This window comes from Herpailurus yagouaroundi, unplaced genomic scaffold (genome assembly GCF_014898765.1).
Source record: "Herpailurus yagouaroundi ecotype Mexico unplaced genomic scaffold, PumYag 28, whole genome shotgun sequence".
NCBI classification, from domain to species: domain Eukaryota; kingdom Metazoa; phylum Chordata; class Mammalia; order Carnivora; family Felidae; genus Herpailurus; species Herpailurus yagouaroundi.
In genome coordinates, this window is record NW_024412376.1 from 164,487,133 (window position 1) to 164,509,521 (window position 22,389).

Here is a 22,389-nt window from a genome sequence, read left to right on the forward strand (position 1 = left end):
AGAGAGAGGGAGACACAGAATCGGAAGCAGGCTCCGGGCTCCGAGCCGTCAGCACAGAGCCCGAGTGTTGGGCTGGGTCGCTGTAGAGGGCCGCCCAGCCTCCCTTCGAGACACGGAATCGAACCAGCACACGCCTCTTCGGGGAGGATTCTTTTCCGGGCTCTTTGAGGGCCCTGATGTGATAACGTCTCCCCAGGGCGTGTCCAGCGTCCTCAGAGGGAGTGTCCAGGACCCCACGTCCAGGGAGCTTCCTGACACACAAGGGCACGCCGTTCTCCTGCCTGGGCAGCCGTGGAACCCGGATCCTGGTGTCTGAACGCCAGGCCCCCGCTGGGAGCCCCTGCCCCGAGTCGGGCTCAGCTTCAGGGCACCCAAGTGGGAGGCCCACGGGAGGCCGTTGGGGATTCACCGGAAACTGGACTGTTAGGCCCCGGGGCACTCCTCGTGGCCCAGCTGGGCTTCCTCCCTCTGACTCAGGGCCGGGCTGCCACTGCCCACTCCTTCCCCCGGAACCAAGGGCACCGCCCTCCTCATTCTTAAGGGACACAGGCAGAGCTGACAAGGAGCAGATGGGCAGAGTCCAAGGTTCGGGACTATCATGGTCGCTCTCTGAGGGGACCCTGGGCCCATCAGACACTCCTAGCTCCCCTTTCTGTCGCCCTGAGCTCATCTCTCTGTCCTCGTGACCCCTGCCCTCTGAGAGGCACAGTGACCCACTCCCTCTGCCAGGCCCTCTCTGGGGTGCCGCTTCCCCCAGGTTCACGCCCGAGGCACCCTCAGCGGGCACCTCCCATCCTCCTGGGTGCTCCGCCGGCTATCTGCGGTCCCCTCCCAAAGTCTTCAGCTCTGTCCCCAGAGCTGGGTGAGAAAGGGCGCCCCCTCCTCACAGCTGGGAAAATGTTGTCCTCTGCTGAGCCCAAGGTGCACACTGACTAACCTTTTCCAGGGCCAGTTAGACCGCTTTCCAAAAGAGGAAACAGGCTCCGGGAGATTAAGTGGCTTGCCCGAAATCACACAGTGGAGTCAGGACTCAAATTTAGCTCCGACACTCAGGCCACCTGTTTCGTACCAACCCCCACGGTGGAAAGCAGCACATCAGACTGCCCCCCCTTAGACATGAGCTGTGCGTAAACCCTGGACCCGGAAGCCGCGGAGAGGGTCACCCAGAGCCCCGTGCCACTAGGCACCGAATCAAAGTCAGCTCAATACGAAAGCCCTACTGGTCACGAAGTGTTCTGATGATGCTTTGGCTGCCCAGTAAATTGCTCTACTCATGATGAGTAATGGTGGCAAGGGGGTGGGGGGACCAATGGGCACCCACGGCAAGGCAGGTATGTTCCCACCCTACCTGGAGACACCTGAAGAGTCCCTGATGTGCTGTCCTTTCTTGCTGGGAACAGGATTTTCTGGAAGGAAGGACTTCATGTGCTTCTTCTCGCTTAGCAGGGCTAAGAGGAAGAATCGTCACACCCATTTGATAGATGAGGAGACCGAGGCTGAGGTCATTATTCGTCCAAGGTCACACAAGTGGTAACTGCCAGAGGCAGGTCCATCTGGCACCGAAACCCTTGCTCTGCGAAGCATATCACACAAACTCTTTGCAGAAACTTATCCCCAGCGGTCTTCCCCAAACTGATCTCCCTTCCCGAGGGGGCTTCCGAATTCTTCACCAGAATTTGATTCTGTTCTGGGGGAGAGTGATGCTGGGCATGATCATTCTCTGCCGTACAGACCTGTGTTTCATTCATCGCTTATAGATACTCTGTCATCCAGAACTGCCATCGGGTCCTTGTGAGTCTGGTCAAGGAAGTCAGCCTTCCAGAGTCGGGTCAGGGGACCCTTTGGAGCTTGAGCCTCTACTACAGCGGGGTCCATGCCTGAGCGTGGCTGAGGCAGAGGAAGGCCTCCAGCACCGGGGATGCCTCTCCCTCTGGGCACGCTCCCCATGCTTGTCCCACACCCCCGGGCTCCCCGCCAGGCCTGTGACTCCCGTCTGCTCCCTTCCCAGCCCAGGCCAGAGCGGGCCAACAAGGAGGGTGTGTCCATTTCCAGGGGCCGAATGTGGCGTTGGCAGCAGATTCCCCAGCCAGGCCCTGCCCAGGATGGGGCACCCCAACTACTTGGGGATCCCACTGCTCAGCCTGGCTCACTCCCCCGGTGTGGTTGGTCTCTCGCTGCGGCTGGTGGGACCTGTGCGGGTGGCGGACAGAGCCTGGAGTTGAGCAGGGTGGCTGTGGTCGAGTCATCTCTCCGGACCTGCTTCTCTTGAGTGTTATATATCGACGTCTTCTCGCAACGACCCCACGGGTCAGCCATTATCCTCACTTCCATTTCCCAGCAGAACCCTGAGGACCAGAGAGCTCAAGTGGCTTGCCTTAGATCACACAGCCAGTGAGCGACTGAGCCAGGCCTCGAACCCAGGCTGGCTCCAGGGCCTGCAGTCTGAGCCCCTTCACTCCCTGTGGTAGGAGGCTATGGTCATGCGGTGAAGAGTAAGCCACTCCTACCTCTCTGCGCCTTGGTTTCCCCATCTGCAAAATGGCAGACGGTGCCCCCTCATCAGTTGCCGAAGTGAGTGGCCATTCAAAGGAGCTTTAACAGACAGCTCCCGCAAGCACGCGGGGTGGTTCCTGTCGCTGGGGATGGAGTGGCGAGCCGAACAGAGCAGTCCCTGCCGTCCTGGCCCTGGCATTCGGGCGCAGGGACAGCAGGCAGTGAAGGAACAAGCAGGCGGATTCCATCCCGAGGGATGTAAGAGATGTGAAAACTCAGAGCAGACTGTACGGAGGACCCCATCCTCCGCAGAAAGGACCTCAAGAGCCCAGCACTGCATCGGCACATCAACGGGGCCCCATTCGTGTTAGGGCTGTTGTGGCGCTGACGCTTTTAGCCTTACCTGCCAGATCCTTCTGCCAGATCCTTCCACCTGAACCACCTGACTCTGTCCTCCCCACGACCTGGACGGTAGGTTTTATTACTTCCGTCATACAGATGAGGAAACTGAGCTCAGAGGGGTTCAGCGACGTGCTCAATGTCACGAAACTGGAAGTGGAACAACTTGAATTCAAAGAAGCCCTCTGATCCCAAGCCCCAGGCGTGGGAGGGCACACACACTACAGAACCATCCCGAGAGTTCTTCTTTTATGAGTCTAGATTCTAATCAGCCATGCCTAAGGTCAGAGGAGTAGGCTTTGGCACACATCCATCTAGCCTCATTCCAGGCCCTGTCCCAGCAGCCCTGGGGTGGGGGGGGGGGGGTGGCGCAGGGTGGGACCACAGAGATAACTAAGCTCCGGAGGAGCTCAGGGTTTAATGAGAGTGTTCCAGACCCGAGAGTCGGAATCTCAGCGACGTTTCGCGGCGCTCTGATAAGGGGCAGCTCAGCACCCTTTCCAGACCGGCACAGATTAAACATTTCCCTTTCCCACATGACAGGCGTGGGCAGGGCTGGCTTACGTTATGGTTCTGGGCCTGTCACTCCCTTGTCCTGTGACTTAGCATGAGTCCCTGCACTCTCTGGACGTTAGGGCACCACACGGCGGTGGGCTGCCTGGCACGGGTCCTCCAGCCTGACACTGGTGACGCCAAGAGGCAGGTAAGGCCCTGGCGGATATGTGGGACAGCCTCTGTGCGCCTGTCGTACCTGGAACCAGAGACGCTTGCCCGGAGCACGTGCAGAAAAAGCTGCGATTTCCTCGGGGTCAGGCGTCATGGCAGCCACAGGATGCACGGGATGCTGAGTGGCTCTGAGCGCAGGCTTTGGGATTCAAAACCGGGGCTTGACTCCTGGCCCTGCCACCAGCCACCTATGTGACCTTGGCCAAGTTACCCAGCCTCCCGGATCCTCAGTTTCCTCATCCATAAAATGGACATATATTTGCGGGGAAACTAGCACAGTGCCTGGTAGCTACTCATTCAGGAAACAGTAGCTGACAGCTGGTAATTTTGAAGCTGATGATGACAGACAGTGAAGCATAAAACCTACCATTCATCGGGGCACCTGGGGGGCTCATTCGGCTGAACGTCCGACTTCGGCTCAGGTCATGATCTCACGGTTCGTGGGTTCCAGCCGCGCGTCAGGCTCTGTGCTGACAGCTCGGAGCCTGGAGCCTGCTTCAGATTCTGTGTCTCCCTCTCTCTCTGTCCCTCCCCAGCTCGCACTCTGTCTCTCTGTCTCTCTGTCTCTCTCTCAAAAATAAATAAATGTTAAAAAAAAAAAAAAGCTCCCATTTAGGAGCACCGACATTGTGTCAAAGCATGGGGCACAAAATAGGTTCTTCACAATGGTGATGTGTGTGTGTATAAATATAAATACAAACATACATATTCTTATAAACAGCCTCTGAAGGAGAGAGGGAAGGAGGGAGGGGAAAAGGGAGCAAGAGAAAAAACTTCTTTTTTTTTTTGCCGTGACAATCCCAAATTACATTCTTTTAAAAATTATATATGTATATTTGTATTTGTATTTATATTTGTATTTATATTTGTATTTATATTTGTATTTATATTTGTATTTATATTTATATTTATATTTGTATTTATGTATTTATTTTATTTTAATTCCGGCAGAGTTAACATAGTGTTGTATTGGTTTCAGGCGTACAATCCAGTGATTCGACACCTTCCCTACACCACCCAGGGCTCATCACGCACGACAAGTGCCCTCCTTAATCCCCATCACCTATCTTACCCATTGCCCCCCTCCCGCCCCCAACTCCCTTCTGGTGACCATCAGTTTGTTCTCTATGGTTAAGAGTCTGGTTGTTTTGGTTTGTTTCTCCCCTCCCCCACCCCCCCGCCTTTGTTCATTTGTTTTCTCTTTTCTTTTTGTAAATTTTTTTACTGTTTATTTATTTTTGAGACAGAGGGAGACAGAGCATGAATGGGGGAGGGGCAGAAAGAGAGGGAGAAACAGAATCCGAAGCGGGCTCCAGGCTCCGAGCCATCAGCAAAGAGCCCGACATGGGGCTTGAACCCACGAACTGTGAGATCAAGACCTGAGTCGAAGTGGGAAGCTCAACCGACTGAGCCCCCCAGGCGCCCCTGTTTTGTTTCTTAAAGTCTACATGAATGAAGTATCTAGTGTTTCTCTTTCTCTGACGGGCTTATTTTGCTTAGCGTTATACTCTCTAGGTCCATCCATGTTGTTGCAAATGGCAAGATTCCATTCTTTTTTATGGCCGACTAATATTCCATTGGGTACATACACCACATCTTTACCCGTTCATCTCTCGATGAACAACGAGCGGCTTCCAAAGTTTGGCTATTGTGAATAATGCTGCTATACGCATCGAGGTGTACGTATCCTTCGAATTAGTGTTTTTGTATTCTTTGGGTAAGTACCCAGTAATGCGATTACTGGATCACAGGGTAGTTCTATTTTTAACCTTTCGAGGAACCTTCACACTCTTCCCCGGAGCGGCTGCACCGGTTTGCATCCCCACCGACAGTGCAAGAGGGTTCCCCGTGCTCCCCAGCCTCGCCGACACCTGTCGTATCTTGTCTTTTTGATTTTAGGCATTCTGACAGGCGTGAGGTGATAGCTCGCCGCGGTTTTGTAAATCCCCCTCTTCTTCGCTTGGATCCTGAATCACGTGACTGTGTTACCTATTTAAAAAGACATTCTAATTGGACTTATCGCTTTATCACGTGATCCTCAGAATAATCTGCAGGAGGGGGGCTGGACCCCACCCACTCGGCAGACAGGTGACGCGCACGACCCACTCAAGGTCACACGGCTCTGTCTTAGGAGACTCTGCCGGGGAGGGGGGTGAGCTGGCACCTGCAGGCGCCGGAGTGTTTCTGAGGTGCAGCTCTCTGGCTGAGGTCATGGCCTCGTGCTCCAGGGGAGGAGCCCCCACGGCCGTTCCTGCTGGCCTCTGGCTGGGGTGGCAAGGACAAGTGCCTTCACTCTGCCTGGCTGGTCCCACCAGCTCGGTTTGAGAACCTGCCCTACAGGCCCCAGCTCTGCGGGGGGAAGAAATAAAAATAGCCAGGCGGAGAGGCCAGGGGCTGGGCTGTGGGCAGCAACACGTGCCTTTCCCATGACTCGGGTTCTGTAGAGCAGTCTTCCCCTGAGCCCGTGCGTGCCAGGCCCTGGGCTGGGTGCCCAGAGGCAGAGCAGAGTCAGACACAGCTGCCCCGCCCGCAGCAGCTCACAGCCTTGGGGGTGGGACGTGTCCCGTGCAGCACCGAGGGGTGGGGGCCCGAGAGGGGCTGGCGTGCAGGGGACTGTGCAGGAGAGGCCCCTCACTCAGCCCGGGGGGTGGGGGAGGGGAGCAGGGAAGGGTTCCCAGAAATAGGTCACATGGGAGAACACAGCTGTTAAGAAGAGGTGCGGGGTCTGTTCCAGGCAGCGGGAACAGCATTTGCAAAGGCAGAGAGGTGTGACAAATATGACCCCCTGAGGACTGTGAGTGGCCGGGTGCACTGGAGGGGTGGGGTGCCTGTGGGGCAGGATGTGGGGTTGGGCTGGGGAAGCAGGAGAGGCTGGACGGGACTGTGGGGCAATGGGGAGCCAAGAGACGTTGCCCAGCAGGGGATCACACGTCTGAAAGGCTGGATTCCCGATCTCCACGAGACAGTCACACCAAGCGGGGGGCCCCGCCGTCTCGTCCCTGGGTGCCCCTGCGTAGATGCCATGGAGGCCTCTTGACCAACTTCCAGTAGTTTCTAGCACCTGCAGCTCTTCCTGAGGGCTCTCTCTGGCTGCCAGAACTCTTGCCTCTGCTGGTCTCCATCCATCACGACCAGGAACCGGGGCCCCTGTGGTGGGGAGACTGACCTCTCCTAGAGGAGGCACAGCCCAGTCGGGCACAGCTGCCCTGCCGACAGGAGCTCACAGCCTTGGAAGCTTCCAGAGCCTTCTGGGGTTCCTTGGCTCGTAGCCCCTCCTCCAGTTTCACAGCCACAGGTGAAGTCCTTCTCACACTGCGTCTCCCAGACCCACTCTTCTGTCTCCCTCTTCCAATTTTAAGGACTCGGTGTGATCAGGTTATTGGCCTGGATAATCTCCCCATCGCAAGGTCCGGAACCTTCATCACCCCTGTGAAGTTCCTCCTGCCAGTGTAGGGTAGCAGATGTACAGGTTCTGGGGATCCGGAGCTGGACATCTTTGGGTACCATGATTCTGCTGATAGACCATTTGCACTGAATCTTTGCCATAAAGCTTGGTTATGGCCACACAAAGAAGCCCAAACCTTCATGCTGGTCTCTCCCTCCGCTCGGCATACCCCAGCTCCTGGTCGGCCTTCTCCCCGCTTCTCTGAGGCTCTTGGCAGTTCAGGCGCCACAGGTGTTAGGTTTTGCTGACCTTTTACCCTGAATCACCTCCTCCGAGTCCCTGCCCCTGACCGAAGCCTCACTCCCTGCAACCTCAGGGCAACTGAGGGCAATTGAGGCAAAAAGCCAGGAAGGGACTTGAAGCCACACGCAGGGTGGAGAAGGGGCGTGGTTCGAATCCTTCGAATCCTTTCTCTGCACTTCCGTGCTTGGTGGCCTTGGGAGACTCGCTGGTCCTTTCAGAGCCTCACCTGACAAGGGGGGTGGGGGCCTGGAGGGACCATGGGGCAGGTCCGCGAGTGGACGGGTGCAAATACCTGGCACACAGCAGACTCTCAGGAAACAAGAGCTGTTGTCAGGGTGCTGAGTTCCCGAGCTGCCAACTGCTTAGGGGCAAAGGAGCTTTGTTTGTTTGTTTGTTTGTTTGTTTGTTTCCTGGATGCAAAGATCCAGCTGATTTCTCCAATCCCAGTGCAACGGACAAGGTGGGGCCAATGCTGACGCCGCCTGGAAGGCTGCTGAGGTTTTGGGGTTACCCAGGAGGGGCTCTTCTGAGGACCCACCAGGACCTTCGCCTCAAAACCAGCAACAGTTTCAGGGGCCTGTGCAAGCCAGGGGGGTAATTAGGCCAGATGGTCTCGAGACAGAAATTCCAACGCGATGCTATAAATCAAGCCACAGTCGGGAAGGGCGTCAGATCGACAGAGGGTGTGGTCACATTATGGCAATTTGCCCCTTCAGGCAACGTTTCTGGGGCATCGCCTCCAGCCTCCCCTCCAACTGACCTTGGAAACGGGTTAGGGGATGGGTTCTGACGGTTTGGGCGGTAAATTAATGCCTCCCTGTGAATACTGTTCCATATTCCCTCGGATGGTGTCAACAAGGAAGAATGTGGGGTTTTCGAGACTTTTTTTTTTTTTTTTCAAGAAAGATGTAGGAAATAGGAATTTCCACATAATTCCTGTATGAGTTTGGCTGTTCTGTTTCTCCAAAGATGGGTTTTTGTTTTTCAAAAGACTGCGCATCTTTCCGCCAACTAGACGCACTGCAGAACTTTCTAGCGTCTTTCTCCATCTTCCTCCCCAGGGCAGCTGAATTGAGACTGCCACCGGGCAAGCTTCACACAAGCCAGGGGCACAGCGGTGGCACGTTATGAGGAAGGGCCCCCCGTGAATCCGAGAACACGCCGCACTCGGCTGGCGGATGGGATAAACCCAGTCACGGGGCGGAATGTGTGGCTGAGGCCAGGGTCCCTGTCACCACTCTGCCACTTTCTGGCTGTTGCTCTCCCTTGGGCAAGGTCTCTATTTCTTTTGCTCCGGTAAAATGAGAGAGGAATGGCAAGTGCCTCATAGGCCTGTGAGGATTTGATTCGTAAATACACACAAAGCGGCCAGCAAACGCTAGCATTTTTCTCCGCTTAAGAAGGCCTCCGTGATGGGGCGCCTGGGCGGCTCGGTTGGTTGAGCGAATGACTCTTTTTTTTTTTTTTTCCAGTGTTTATTTCTTTTTAACAGAGAGAGAGAGAGAGAGAGAGAGAGAGAGAGAGAGAGCATGAGCGGGGGAGGGGCAGAGAGAGAGGGAGACACAGAATCCGAAGCAGGCTCCAGGCTCCGGGCTGTCAGCACAGAGCCTGACGTGGGGCTCGAACTCAAGACTGTGATATCGTGACCTGAGCCGAAGTTGGACGCTCAACCAACTGAGCCACTCAGGAGCCCCGAGCGAATGACTCTTGATTTTGGCTCAGGTCATGATCCCAGGGTCGTGGGACGGTGGGCTCGGGGTCTGGGCCCAGCGTGGAGCCTGCTTAAGATTTTTTTTTCTCTTTCTCTCCCTCTGCACGCGCATTCTCTCTCTCTAAAATAAGAAGAAGAAAAACAAGGCCTCCGTGGCTCGTTAGGCAAGTAGCAGGCAAATGAATTCATGTAAGCATATGAGGACAAGGACAGTGTTTTTCAAGTGAAAGATAAGGGCCTAGAAAGAAAGGAACCACAGCAGCATTCACAGTGGCCAAAAGGTGGAAGGAAGCAAGCCAAGTGTCCATCGAGGGGTGAACGAAGTGTGGCGCGTCCGTGCAGTGGGACGTCATTCGGCCCCAGAAAAGAAGGGCATGCTGACAGCTGCTGCACCACGGATGAAACTTGAGGACGTTATGCTCGGTGAAATAAACCAGTCGCAAAAAGACAAATGCTGCGACTCCGCTTACACGGGGTCCCGAGAGGCGTCAAACTCATGGACACAAAAAGCAGAATGGCGGCTGGTGAGCGCAGGGGTGGGGCGGCGGGGAGGGGGGGTACAGGCGGTTCCCCGTGTTCAGTTTCAGTTTGGCAAGGTGAACATCGTGGAGGTGGACGGTGGGAAGTTTGCACAACATTATGGATGTACTTAGCACCACTGAACTGTGTACTCAGAAATGGTTAAGATAGCATATTTTGTGTTATGTGTAGTTTACTACAATTAAGACAATTAAAAAAAAAAAAAATGACCCAACTTGCCGGGTCCCTCTGCTGGGAAGCAGGAGAGGAAGGATTCAGACTCAGGTCTGAGTGACTCCCCTGCCCGTGGCTCCCCACCAGAAACTTCCAGGCCATGTGCCTGTTGAATGGGTACAATTCAGGGGGAGAGGGTGGCTTCCAGGAAGAGCTGAATACTTTACTAAGGGAAGACACAAAATGTGACCTGGGACAGAGGAGAGATCAGTGGCCATGAAGTCAGGAGAATGGGGGTGTCAGGTGACTTCTGCTGTGTGAGCTTGGGCACACAACACACCTTCTCTGTATTGCGTGTCTCCACTCCTACATGAGGGTTAGGTTGGGAGGGCGTCAGGGGCCTTCCAGCTGGACGGTCTAGGGGTGGGTGGGATCCATTGGGCTCCTGGCCCAGGCGTGTTCTCACAGCTCCAATGGGCCTGAGAGCCCTCCCTCACCCCAGGATCCTCTGGGTGCCGGGAACAGTCTGCTTCCTCGAACACCAACCATGCACCGAGCTCTGTTCTGGGCCAGGCCCTGACCCGCGGGTTGACAGGCAGTAGACAAGTAAATAAACAGGAATAGATCCTGCCAAGACGGGAAGACCGGTAATGGAGTAGGGCTTTTCAGGAGCAAGGCCAACAGAGCTCTTGGTGGACAGGGAAGGTCTCGTTGGGCCCCAGAAAGGCATCCTGGAGGTGGTGGCGTTCGGGCCGGCCCCGAGCCTGGTTGCACAAGCCCTTACTGAGCACAGACTGCCAGCTGGCAGGGAGGTGCTGGAGACAGGTAGCACGCAGGCCCAGTGTCATGGGGACGACAGACAGGGCAGCTGCGGGGCAGGGGAGGGGGACACAAAAGGACGCGTGAGGCGGACTCGGGAGGATGAGTACGTTTGTCCGAGCTGAGAAGCGCCCCGAGCTTGGGGAGCGGCATGGGGGAAGGCCTGAGGGCCCAACGCGGAACTACATGAAAAACAAAACCTGGACCGAGGTCTGTGTGCTGGGTGACCCTGGTTAAGGTGAACCTCAGTTTCCCCATTTGCACAACGAATGGGAGCACTTTTGAGTGTGAAATGAGATGATGCAGGGACAGAGCAGAGGCTCGGTGGCGTGGGTTTCTTTCTTGTGCCTCCCTGTATTGCTGGACCACAGCGTGCCAGGGGAACGGGGGCAGGCAAGGGTGAATTTGCTCCATTCGGCTCCTGGCCAGGCCCCTTCACCTACACCGGCTGCCCACCCCTCTTACTAGAGAATCGCCTTCTGGGGCCCCAGCATCCCCGCATGGAGCCTACCAGCCCCAGCCTCTAAAATCTCCACCCATCGGAAACACTCCATCCTGGATGTCACGCTTTGAGGGACCTTCTTTCTGCTCCTGGAAATGATGGCTGAGGGTGAGTAGAATTCCAGCTCAGGGTTAGGGGTGGCCCCAGATCCTCTCCGTTTTACCTCTGGAGGGATCTCCGCTGCGGAAGTCCCAAGCTCCGGGGAAGCGGTGGAAAAAGTGCCTCTGGTCAGGAGAGGCAAGACAGGTGGCATTCCTGCCCCCTGATGTCCCCCAGGCTGAGCTCGAAGGGCCTCAGCAGGAAAGGAGCTTTGCCCAAGTCTATGCAACTGCCAGGCAGAGAAACCCACCCTGTCCGACTCTTCCATGTTGGCTCTGAGAAGCAAAACCCCCGCCTCTGAGCCGTGAGCGCACCTGACGCACATCCTCAGCTACAGTCACTTCTTTCTGGAAGATGCCAGCTTCCTCCAAGCACACCTAAGCATTGTCATCAGACGATGACATAATTATGGCATATAAACATAAATATAATATCCACGTTAATGAGTACCAATTATATTCATTTTCCCTGTAAACACTGCAGCATCATGAGCTGTTAGTAACAATTCTTAGGAATGACCCAAATAGAGCCGTAAATCGTTGGCACCCTCTGATCTTTATTTATTCATTCAGCGAATCCTTATTTGAGTGCCTGCGGTGTGTGAGGCCCTGTTTTAGGGGCTGGGAACACAGCAGTGCACACGGCAGGTAGAGCCCTGCCTGGAGTTCATAGTTAGAGCAGGCAGAGGGCCAGACACAAATAAATATGCAGAGAAGCATGCGATGCCTAGTGCTAGGAAGAAAAACCCAGGTAACACAGGGCGAAGGGGAAAGGCTGTGAGATTTTATGACCGTGGACGATGATTAGGGACATAACCTAGTGGATTGAACGGTGGACACAAGAGGTATGTCCACAGAACCTCTGAGTGTGGCTATATTTGGAAAAGAGGTCTTTGCAGATGTCATTAAGTGACAGATCTGGAGGTGAGCTCATTCTAGATTTGTCCAGGGAGGCCCTAAATCTGATGACCAGTGTCCTTATAAGAAGAGGAGAAGACAGACACACGGAGAAGGCGATGTGAAGGCCCCAGTGGCCACGGAGGCAGAGATTGGACTGATGTGGCCACAAGCCAAGGAATGTCTGGAACCATCAGAAGCTGGAAGAGACCAAGGATTCTCCCTTAGAGTCTTTGGAGGGAATGTGGTTCTGCTGCTGCCTTGATTTCAGACCTCTGGAATCCTAAGAGAATAAATTTCTTTTGTTCTAAGCCACCCATTTGGTGCTACTTTGTTACAGCAGCCCCAGGAAACTAATACCCATAACTTCTGACCCACCTTGAACTCAGTGTGGAAGTAACCCACACAGGTATGCAGGGGAAGAGCATTACAGGTGGAGGCAAATCAAGTGCAAAGGCCCTGAGGCCGACTGGGCAGACGTGGGGAAGGGCATAAACCATGTGGCTGCTGCAGGTGGCACCGGGGTTTATGAGAGCAGGTCAGAAGGAGCCTGATGGGAGGGCCTTTGTGGCAAAAGGACTGCCCTTTACTAGAGGGTTTAGGGTAGGAGAATGACATGATCTGATGTGGTCCATAATCAGACCATGCTGGCTGCTGAGATGAGAACAGACTGAAAAGGTGGGGGGTGGAAGCCCACTTTACATGCCCCCTAAGATCAAATCTGATTCCAAAAGCACTGTCAGGCTCATATGCTTTACTGAAGGTTTGGTGGGAAACCAGAAGGGGAAATCTCAAAGCACACGCCCAGCAAATGCCGCCCTCCCTTCCTCTTTAAACATCTCAGCTCCTTCTTCTTCTTCTTTTTTTTTTTTTTTAATTTGCATCCAAAATACTTTTTTTTTTTTTTCAATCTTTAAACGTTTATTTATTTTTCAGAGAGTGAGAGAGACAAAGTGTGAACAGGAGATGGGGACACAGAATCCGAAGCAGGCTCCAGGCTCCAAGCTGTCAGCACAGAGCCTGATGCAGGGCTCGAACCCACGAACCGTGAGATCATGACCCGAGCCAAAGTCGGATGCCTAATGACTGAGCCACCCAGCTGCCCCTGCATCTAAAATCGTCTTAATAACCAGCCAGGATCCAGGGCTAGTTTCTGCAGCTGGCTGGGTGGCCTCTGGTGAGCTCAAACTTCCAGCCCTTGGATCTCCTGTGGGATTTGGTGTAGACTTCTCTGAGGTCCCTGACAAAATGCCTGTGTACTTCTCAGCCCTTGCACGGACCAGAGAGCAAGACGGTGCCACAGCCCGTCGGCGGGGGGTTGTCCAGGGCCAACTGGTCAAAGGCCAGAACCTTGCCCCTGGCTTTGAGGATGCGGCTTGGGGACGACTGCCCGCACCTTCAGTTCGGGTACCTTTTGGGCACTCACCTCGTCGGTTACAGTCCCTACAACCATAGCAGTTTTCTCCTCTCGGCCAGGAAGCTTCATCCTCCTGATCATCGGGGAAAGGGACAGAGGCCACCGCTGGCGGGACTCACGAACACCCTCTTCGACACAATGTGGCTAAATGTGGAGCCGGTTCGTCTGGCCAGAGGCCTGTACAGCTTGACCAGCAGTCTCAGGTAAATGTCCTGGCTCTTGGGCTCTGTGCGTCTAACCATCCGGTCCTGTTTGTGGCTGGCGTCGGCTCCCGTGATGGCGCCTCCTGCTCAGCCAGGTCTGGAAAGATCGCTCAGCTCCTTTCCCAACGCATTACCCACAGATGCCACTAGCTCCCTCTCCAGGCAAAGTCTGTGACAACCAAACAAAGCCTCTGCCAGCCCCGGGGCAATGACACCAGCCTTCCCGATTGTCACAATGAACATTAACTCCTGTGGTCCAGATGTTGGGCCAGGGAGCAAGCCTGTTACAGAGATCATCGGTCTCCCTCTAGACCCACAACAACTTAGGTGGTGGAGACTCTTGTCTTCATAAGTACTTCATGGGTGAGAAAGTTAAGGCTCAGAGCAGGGAACAGACTTTGCCCAAGGCCAGGCATCTGGCCAGTGGAGGAGTTGGTCCTCTGGGCTCGGAGTTCGGATAAGCACGACCTGGGTTGGCCTGAGGTGGTGAAGCATTTCGTATGCATTGTCACCAGCCTGACCTAGTCGGGGCATCCACATGCTGCCCTTTTTACTGGGTCTGCACAGGGTCCTTGGGAGGACAGCAAGGACAGCCAGGAGACTCAACGATGACCGATGTGGTATCGGGAATTTCCAGGCCCCTGGGGTCTCCAACCGGTATCACCACCCTCCCTGCCTCCTGCACGCACGCAAGTGGGGGAGGGGCAGAGAGGACAGAGGGACTCTGCCGTCAGCGCAGAGCCTGACGCAGGCCTCGACCCCACGAACTGTGAGATCGTGACCTGAGCCGAAGCCAAGGGCAGGACGCTTAACCCACTGAGCCCCCCAGGCGCCCCCAGTAAATGCACTCTTTCGCTACCCTTCAATCCTGTTCAGACTTGCAGGGTTGGAAGGATCCTTGGATATCATCCTGTCCAGACCACAGCAGGTGCTTCAGTATCTCCTCCAGGATCTCAGCCAAGGGATCGGGCTGTGCACGAAGACTCCACCTGCGAGGTGCTCGCCATTCCTCAGAAGGGCTGTCCCATCTTGGGGCACCTCTGGCTGCTTGAAGTGGAAAGGGCACGAGACGAGGAGAGATGACCTTGGACGAGTCACTTCCTCTCTGAGCCTCAGCGTCCTCACCTGCGGGGTGGGTGACGCGGACATACAACACAGGTGAAAATTCTTAGCGCAGCACCTGCGCGTACCAGGTGCTCCCTAAGAGCACTTGCCGCTAACGGTACAAATACGTAGGGCCTTCCTGGAAGGCAAATGCAGGTGAAGCGAATTCCAAAGGCTCATGCCGTGCGCAAGGTGTGCATTATTAATACTCTTTCGCAGGTGAGGAAACAGCCTCAGCGGCCACCCGGAGTCAGACAGCTTCAGCCCGAGTGTGGCTCCTGACGCTATGTGAACTTGCAACTTCACGTGAGCCTGAGATGTAGTCAGAGGTCAAGGGCAGCGGGTCACCAAAGGGCTTGCCCCCTTCCCCTCTTCAGAGGTTCTGAGGGTGCACACAGCACCGATAGCTTTGCAAGGGAGGAGGCAGGAGCCCCAAGAAAGGTCACAACTTGCCCGGGGTCACCCAGCGAGCCACGCTCAGAACCCCAACTCCTCCCGAGTCACTGCTCTGCTTCCCAGGCAGGCTACCTCGGGAACGGGGGACATTTTCCGGCTTCGGATTTGACCTGGCACTCACGAGTCTTGAGGCTCCGAATACCTCCAAAGCCAAGACTTAGTCTTCCCTGCCATAGCTTACAAGCTCTGGCTTTGATCCGCACTCTGTTCACACTCACGCAGGTACACACACACACACACACACACACACACCACCTCTCCAAAGTCCTCTGCAATCCTCTAGCCATGCCGACGCTGCTTTCGGTTTCTGAATGCACTAGGACCTTTCCTGCCTCCAGACCTTTGCATGTGTTATTCCTCTGCCCGGAACACTCCCCCTCCCCTCCCCTCCTCTCCTGACCACGAAGAACCCAGTTCTTCTCATTCTCTAAGACTCCATCAGAATAGCACTTCCTGGGAGAAGCCCTTCGCTGACTAAGCTAAACTAGCTACAGCCGAGTCCATTCCTCCCATTTGCCGCCTCTTGCAACATTTATCACAGTTAGTAATGACACATGTAAACGTTTTATAGTTTCCTCCTCCTTAGATTGTAGGCTCCGTGGAGCCAGGCTGACTTTATTTACCCTTGCCTCCCAAGAGTCCAGCACAGTGCAGGTCAGATTGAGCTCAGCAAGTGTTTGCTGAATGGATGGATGGAAGGAAGGAAGGGAGGGGAGAAACCTGGAAGGCTTGGGTCCTTGGGCTTGGCACAGCCAGCTCAGCTGTGGACTTGGGAGAATCACTTCAATTCTCCGAGGCTGTGGGAATGCAAGCTGGTGCAGCTCCTCTGGAAAACAGTATGGAGGTTCCTCAAAAAAGTAAAAACAGAGCTACCCTACGACCCAGCAATCGCACTACTAGGCATTTATCCAAGGGATACAGGTGTGCTGTTTCGAAGGGACACATGCACCCCCATGTTGATAGCAGCACCATCAACAATAGCCAAAGTATGGAAAGAGCCCAACTGTCCATCGATGGATGAATGGATAAAGAAAATGTGGTGTATATATATACAACGGAGTATTACTCGGTGATCAAAAAGAATGAAATCTTGCCATTTGCAACTATGTGGATGGAACTGGAGGGTATTATGCTAGTGAAATTAGTCAGAGAAAGACAAAAATCATATGACTTCACTCATGAGGACTTTAAGAGACAAAACAGATGAACATAAGGGAAGGGAAACAAAAATAATATAAAAGCAGGGAGGGGGACAAAACATAAGAGACTCATAAATATGGAGAACAAACAGAGGGTTGCTGGAGGGGTTGTGGGAGGGGGGATGGGCTAAATGGGGGAGGGGCACTAAGGAATCTACTCCTGAAATCACTGTTGCACTATATGCTAATTCGGATTTAAAAATTTTTTAAAAATAAATAAAAATAAAATTAAAAATAAATTCTCCGGGGCTGTTTCCCAGAAAGTAAGACAACAATAATAGTCCCTCCCGAGAAGAGATAAAGGTTAAGTGAGATAGTGTATAAGATGCAAGGCCAAGGACAGAGTAGGTGTTGTGGGTTATAGTGTCCCCTCCGCCTCCCCCCCCAGCAAAAACATGTTGAACTCCTAACCCCCAGCCCCTTGGTGGACTTGTTTGTAAATAGAGTCTTTGCAGATGTAATTAGCTGAGATGAGGTCATCCTACAATGGGGGGGGGGGGCCCTAATCCAGTAGGACCAGGGCCTTATAAAATGTCGGTGTCTGATTCACCCCGGTCCCCGACATGCAGCACAGAGCAAGCCCATGAGTGCTTGTGAAGTGTGCTAGAACACATCAGTGACCGTGTGAGAGCCCTGTGCCCTCAGTGGTTGGACGAAAAGGTCCATTTCCTGTTGTCCTTGGCTGGCTGGGATCTGCTTCACGCTGTGCCCTGGGAAGAAAGGTGGAGGGAACTTGTCCAGGCTAAGACACGGGGGTAAATGGAGAGGATCTGGTCCACCCCCAGGTTTCCCGTGCTTCTCTGCACGGCATTCTTTCCCATGCCTTCTTCTCTTGGTATGACAGCCGGGGAGCCTCCTTTGATGGAGAAAGGGGAGGAACGACCTTCCAGATCACCTGCTCCGGGCCTTTAAATATCAGCTGGGTGGGACATCCTCTCCTACAAAAGGCCAGGCTGCTGACAAGCCACCGGTAGGCTATGCTCATAGCTTAAAATGTTGATTAAAAATCACTTCCAAGCCCTTTATGCACCAATCGCCCAGACGCAGGGTCCTCTTGGGGATGGAAAAGCAAACCTGGGCACAGGGAAGCCTCCTGAATTGCTCTGTGTTGTCATTGATGGCAAGCCATCGGGGCTGAGGCCGGGAGATTGGGAGGGAGGTGTGGTCAATGTCTAGCCTTTGGGCTCCTGTAGAGAGACTTTGGCCTTGCTTCTTACTTGGACTGGTAGGTGGGCGGGTTTCCTAAAGATCAGAATGGGCTTCGTATCCTGGGCAGCTGAATCAAGAGATGAGTGTTTGCTACCCGAGGGATCTCTGGTTGTTTCTGTTTTCAAGACACAGAGACCAGCTCAGAGAGAGGAAGTAACTTGTTCAAGGTTGCATAGCTGTCAAGTGGTGGTGCCAGACTCATAGCCAGCCCGACCGCACGTTCATTTCTGAAGCAGATTCAGCAGAGCAGTGCATGAGGGCTCTAGCTCAGCAGAGGGGCAGAGGGCAATGCCATAAATGGAGAAGGGCGCGGGGGCACGGACTGTGGGCGGAAGGCACAGATCAGGGCACAAGGTCAGCTGTGGACATGCTGGGGTGCAGGCCTCACCGGCAGGGTGGACAAGTGTGGGAGGCAGGTCTGGGACCTCGGAAAAGGGTCAGGGTCCGTTTCCATGTGAGTTCAGGCTGCAGGGTGGAGGAAAGCACCCAGGAGCATGCAGAGTGACAGCGGGGGGGGGGGGGGGGCGGGGAGAGGAAGAGGGAATCAGAGAAGAGTTCACGTGTAAAGGGCTGGCATTCGTTGCATATTTGCTGTGTGCCCAGCACTGTTCTGACCCCCTCGGTGGATTCGCTTATACACAGCTCTCTGAGGTAGAGCCTACTATGTTATGCCCATTTTACAGATGAGGAAACTGAGAGGCAAAATAGCTTATCTGTGTCGGCAAGCTAGTAAGTGGTAAAGCCCAGGTTCAACCCATCCGTCCAGCCTGTGTGCTTGGCCAGCATGCCACCCAACCTCTAGATTAGATGGTCGCTGGTGACTCTGTTGAGTTTTCTCCAAACGGGGGGGGAGGGGGCAGGAGTGAGGATAAAGCCATCAGTCCTTGGAATGAGTTTGAAAAAAGGGTAATGAGACTTGACATTTACATGCGTATAGAGTCTACAGAGGACATCATACGTCTGACTTTGTTCAGCCCTTAATATAACTGACAGATGAGCAGGACAAGGCCATTGTCTCTGCATCGTTTCGGATACTGGGAAATGGAAGCCCTATGGAGGTCGGCGGGCTCCTCAAGGTCATAGTGCGAGGCTGTGTCAGAGGCTTGACCTCAACTCTTCAGATGCTGGAGTAGCATTTACCACTCCTGAAGGGGATGCAGGGCCGCTGAGAGGAGAGGTGTCTGGAGGGGCTGTAGGCTTGGGGAGAGGAATGGAAAAAGTCAAGAAGGAGGGGTTCATTCACTGCCTTGACTGACAGCATCTGAGTGGAGGAGACCAGTCAGAATCCTAAATGAGGGTGTTGGGCCCGTGGGGAGGCAATGGGGAGCTTCTCAGCTTGGGGTTCTCATCTGGGCATCATCGTTGAGTCACTCAAAGCTGACTCAGGATGGACCTTCATGGAAACGTGCGGCATAGTAGCAAGAGCAGGGCTACAATCAAATGCTGGTGCTTGCCACTTAGTAGCCGTGTGGCCCAGGGGCAAGGCCCCTAAGCTGCCACTTAGTAGCCACGTGGCCCAGGGGCAAGCCCCCTAACCTGCCACTTAGTAGCAGTTTGGCCCCCCGGGGCAAGCCACTAACCTGTTTGGGGGTCCTCCACATCTCCAACTGCAAATGGGGATAGCCTCCCCCAGCTGACCACGGTCAGGGGTTGGGACAATGTGAGTGCAGCTGGGCTCAATAACGGAGCAGATATTGTGTGGGGGACACCTGAGATTTGTATGTACTTATTTATTGATTATTTATTTATTTATTTATTTTCATTTATTTTTGAGAGAGAGAGAAAGAGAACGAATGAGTGGGGGAGAGGCAGAGACAGAGGGGGACATAAGATCCAAAATGGGGTCTGCACTGAGAGCAGTGAGCCCGATGCAGGGCTCCAACCCACGGACCGCGAGATCGTGACCTTAGCCGAAGTCAGACGCCAGACAGACTGAGCCACCCAGGTGCCCCCAGAGATTTCCTGCATACCTCCCGCCCCCCCCAACCCCCCACATGGCCTCTCCCTTTTACCAAAGTCAGCTTCATTGAAATTTTGTTTCCAACACTCAGAGGATAAAAACCAAAATGGGCGGATACTTTTGAAATCTTCCTGCCTAAATCCGCTGTTGTGCAGAAGGGGAAACTGAGCCCCAGAAAGGGAGATTACATACATACCCCAGGTCAGAGAGCCAAGGAGGCCCAGCTCCTGCTTTCTGCCAGTGGGCACGCAGGAGCTGAGAGGCATCACAAAGCATTCCGGACTCAGGGGTGTGGTCACAAAACCACTGCCCCAGCTGGCATGGGCCTGAATCCTTGCTGGCATCCAGGACATCCAGGTCGGAGGGCACTAGGAATGGTCCTGTTCCCGCTCTCACCGCCACCCCCTCATGGAGGGGCCAAAGAGCGGCAGCCCCGGGTCCTGGGGCTGGAGACGCGAAATGAATGGCTGCCGACTTATGCTGAGAAAATCCTGAAGTGGGCTCCTGCACACCCATACCGATTGTGCCTTAACACCAGAGTCCTCCGGCCTCTTTTCCTTCCCTGCGGATCACAGCCCTCAAGAGCCAAGGAACTACTGTTATTCTGGTTTGAACTCAGCTGATCATTTCTCAGAAGGCTTAAGAAAGGTCTCAGGCAGGGTGGCATAGTAGAGAGTGCAGGGTTCCTGTTGGAGACGCTGTTCCCAATTGCTCACCTGAGCGAGCAGGGTTGTTTTCTCTCCGCATGTCCTCTTGGACTACGGTACAGATGGCCATTCGGTCATTTGCCCACAAACCGGCAGGTCTCACGATGGGTCTGTGAACGCTGCGGACAAGATGACGTCTCTCCTGGGATGCAGGTCTTGGGGTTGGGGGTGGGGGGAAGGCTGAGTTTAACGACTAAACAAACATACAATCGAGATGATTTCATACACTAATAAGAACTAGGAAGAAAAAACAAAAACAGGGCGGTTGCATCACGACCGGGAAAGCAGATCACTCTACGCTGGGGATCAGGGAAGGTGTCTCTGAACAGAGGACATTGTAGCTGAGCCCTGAAACAAGAAGGAGCCAGCTATGCAAAGATATGGGGGAGAGATGATTCAGGAAGTGCAAAGTCCCTGAGGTTGGAGTCAGCCCAACCTTCCAGGACTTTTCTCAAAGCAAAACCATCTGAGGCACAGGGAGCTATTTTGTTAAGGAAACAAAGTAACCGAGACACTTTCATTCTCTAATCTAGAATCTTCCCCTACCATCTCTAAATCCTACTAATCCTAGTTAATTCCTGCTCAGTTTAAATACTTCTGCCCTCTAAGAAGCCTTCTGATTTCACTACTTCATGGTTTAGAAAACCTGGTCTGTGGCAAAATGAGAAAAATAAGGTTAGTAAACTCTTGTGTGTTTGTGTGTATAGCTATAACATTGCCAACCGAGTTTCCTTTCTTCTCAGAATATCCGAGATACATTGTTACTATTTTTATTTTTTGCCGTTCATAAATTCTTTCCCAAAATGAGTGTAGATGACAGCAACGTTACCAATGTGGCAAAAATTCAAAGTTGATCGCTCTGCAAATCCCTCCCATTTGGAGGGAGCTCTCACTGGTCTGGGAAATCCCGGGTTTGGGGGTACCTGGCAGCTCGGCTCCTTTACTTGGCTCTCCCTTGCTCCAGACCACCCTGGCTTTTCCACACCCTTCCTGCTTCTCCCTCCCTTTTTTAGGCTGAGCTCCAAGAAGGCTGGGCCACCCCGGCCTGGCCCGGAGCCAAACCCAGCACAGGTGCTCAGAAGATGCTGACTGAATGAATGCACTGTGATTTGTGATTGAGGCACACTCAACCGCGATGAACCTCTGAACCTCGCAAAACAAAACTGTGAGCAAGCTGACGCAACGGAGCCGCGCAAGGGAAGACCCCAGCACTCAGAGCCCGGAGTCCGGATTCCAATCCTGCCTCCTCTGAGACGCAGCGTGGTACACGGAGGTCAGAAGCGTCCCCCTCCCCCTCTCCCCAACCCACTAGCATCAAGGCTTAGGAAAAATAACTTTCTCTGAGCCTCAGCTTCCTCACCTGTGGTATGGGGATGACAACATCCAGGGTTCTTCCGAAGAGTAAAAGAAATGTGTGCAGAAAACCACTTTGTAGGTAGTATGTAAATGAGAGTTCTCCATAGCCATCCCTCCAGCAGCCGGCGCACTGCCCAGCTGGCCCCTTCCCAGGTTCTGCTTCCGCTTCTGCCTTGAGCCTGTGAGCTGGTGGCCTTGCAAGTCCTGAACAGAAGAGCTCGGCGCCTGGCGCCCGGTGGGTGCTCAATAAATCAATCAATGAACAATGACCCCAGGCAGGTCACTCCCTCCTCCGGACGGGTTTCCTCTCGGTAAATTGGTGATCTCCCGGGCTCCACCCTCCTATCGTACTTGAGTATTCGCTTTTTAAGGACAGGACTGGGAATCACAGTTAAGTCAGGTGGGTGGGTGTGAAGAGACTTTGATTAAAAGGTTAGTGCTCATTTTTGGTTCCTACTTTCGAATGTTCCAGAATTTATTTTTGCCTACTTAATAAAAAGAGCCGTGTCACATTTCTTTAGCTGGTCTTCTGGGTTTCTTTAAAAAAAAAAAAAAAAAAAATTGGAGTCTTTATTTTAAACCGCCCACTCCAGCCATCCCAGGACGCGGTTAGGAGGGGGCGCAGACAGGTGGAGCTTGCACCCGGAAAGGCGGGGGCTGCACCGGGCCGCGGGTGGGGCGGCGCACCGCCAGCCGCGCTGCCCCAGCCGGGTCTGGGGTCCGGGGTGGGGCAGCCGCGGCGGAGTTCAGGG

General features: G+C 54.0%; 1 long non-coding RNA gene across 3 annotated transcripts; it reads right to left on the reverse strand.

The window, feature by feature from the left end:
* Nucleotides 1-18,504: 18,504 nt before the first annotated feature.
* LOC121038747 (uncharacterized) lies at nucleotides 18,505-22,367 on the reverse strand. Of its 3 annotated transcripts, XR_005794486.1 has the most exons (3): nucleotides 21,642-22,367; nucleotides 19,771-20,629; nucleotides 18,505-18,811 (listed from the first exon to the last, which is right to left on the reverse strand). It is a non-coding gene; the product is annotated as an uncharacterized LOC121038747 (long non-coding RNA). The 3 variants fall into 3 exon arrangements; XR_005794485.1 differs by lacking the exon at nucleotides 21,642-22,367 and having other exon boundaries at nucleotides 19,771-21,321; XR_005794487.1 differs by lacking the exon at nucleotides 21,642-22,367 and having other exon boundaries at nucleotides 19,627-21,321.
* Nucleotides 22,368-22,389: the final 22 nt, after the last annotated feature.